Genomic DNA, 1,765 nt, shown 5'->3' on the forward strand with positions numbered 1-1,765 from the left:
CTAATACATGTATATAATATTACTTATTTGCTTAATAAATTTAAAAAAGAAAATATCCATATGCATGAATAGAGGAATTTCAGCGAACTGCCTTATCATCACATGGCAGCGCTCCATTTCGTCGTAATTCTTGGTAAACAAATGTGGTTAAAATGAGTGTAAAACGTAATTTTTAAAATGCAGACTTTTTAAGTAAAAAACCTGCTAAAAGTGTAAGATATGGAGTTATTTACAAGTTTATAGTGTAATTTGAAGTGAAAAATGTGAATAATGTCTTCAAATGTACGAATTTTGCGAATTTTTGAACTTTAAGGTCGAATATCTCCTAAACTAAGCGTTTGCGGTACCTTTAACTCTGTATATTTTTTAATCAGGACTTATTCTTTCCAACGGTACCTTCAGATCGCGGCGCCAAAGAAATCGGAATTGTGCCATGTTATACATATGTATATAGTCGCACCACCTAAGTGCCGTCTATTCGCCATTTTGTCTATATGCGGATACGTCGTTAAGTGTTATAAGAGCTTTCTATGTTTTGCATTCGATCAAGTTTTGTTTTGCAGATCTTAGACAAGTTTTACTATTGTGAATGACCCAAAACGACATTAGTTTTAAAAAGTAAAAAAAAAAGAAATTGTTATGAAAAGCGCTTATAAACCCAGTACTTTCAAAAATATTGCCTGGCTAATTGAAAACCAAAGAAAGTAGTGAAACCGAATTGCACAGTCGGTTATAGACTTATATATGTACGTTTACAATAGTATAACACTAATATTTATAATAATAGCGCGATTGCAAAACCAACAGACTTTATTTTCTTTTAACCTAGTGTGACTTAGTACGCCGTTTGTTTCCTTGATTGTCAACTCGTACAAGAATGAATTGACTCGTACACCTATGAACGTATACTATAGCGCAACTCTTCTAATGTTACACCAATGGATACGAGCAAGAAACCAATTTCTTGCTGAGAAGTCGCAACCAATTAGAGTTACTGGTATTGCTTTCTCACTCACATACAATGCACATCAAAGTTAGCTAAATTCGGCATTCGAACAAAGAAAGGGAACGACCGAAGTTTGACTTTGGCGAATGAACAATATGCATATATGGCGAATCAAAAGCAAACAAAAAAGTGAGAAGCAAATCAATGCAACGTATTCCAAACATTCATACATGGCTTTAAAAACCCAATGGTAACAACGGTAGTTATGACTGTATGAAATGGCGAGCACTACTATAGTGTACACAGAGGCAATAAAGTAAATGAGCGCCAGTGGCAGTTAGTACTCACAAAATAATCAACGAACAAATAAACGGACACAATCCGGCCAGCTCTATTTTTCAATCACAGTGTAAAAAGTGAAAAGTGCGTGCGACCAGATTCGGTACTTTTACGTGTACTGTTCACTGTGGCAAGCAAGCGAGTTCCCATAAAGAAATTAACTAATTTTTGGTAGTAAATAAAACAAAGTTGTCAGATATATATTAAAATTTGCCTGTAATATAGCGAATCATTCAAACATAAATACTTGTGCGGTAGTCTTAATGGTGGATATAGTGTTCGACTCAAGTATTTTACTAAATCAAAGTCGGTTTATCAATGTATGATTTTGTGTGAAAATGTGTTATCTTAATTTATGCGATTAAATGAATGAAGTGAGAAAATCAACAGAAAATACTAACATATTTATTTACATGTAATATATGTACATGCATAGATATACATATGTACATGAACGTGGACTATTGGCATAAATGCAGT

General features: G+C 33.5%; 1 protein-coding gene across 1 annotated transcript in view; it reads left to right on the forward strand.

Annotated features, from left to right (window-relative positions):
- The first annotated feature begins 1,304 nt into the window (after nt 1–1,304).
- The window catches only part of LOC108969130 (paired box protein Pax-6), a 107,618-nt gene continuing 107,157 nt past the window's right edge, over nt 1,305–1,765 (forward strand). Inside the window, exon 1 of the mRNA XM_018933680.1 lies at nt 1,305–1,456. The gene's annotated coding sequence lies outside the window, so the exon portion shown is untranslated. The remainder of the gene's footprint in view (nt 1,457–1,765) is intronic.

This window comes from Bactrocera latifrons, unplaced genomic scaffold (genome assembly GCF_001853355.1).
Source record: "Bactrocera latifrons isolate USDA-ARS-PBARC rearing strain unplaced genomic scaffold, ASM185335v1 scaffold_240, whole genome shotgun sequence".
Classification (NCBI taxonomy): Eukaryota; Metazoa; Arthropoda; class Insecta; order Diptera; family Tephritidae; genus Bactrocera; species Bactrocera latifrons.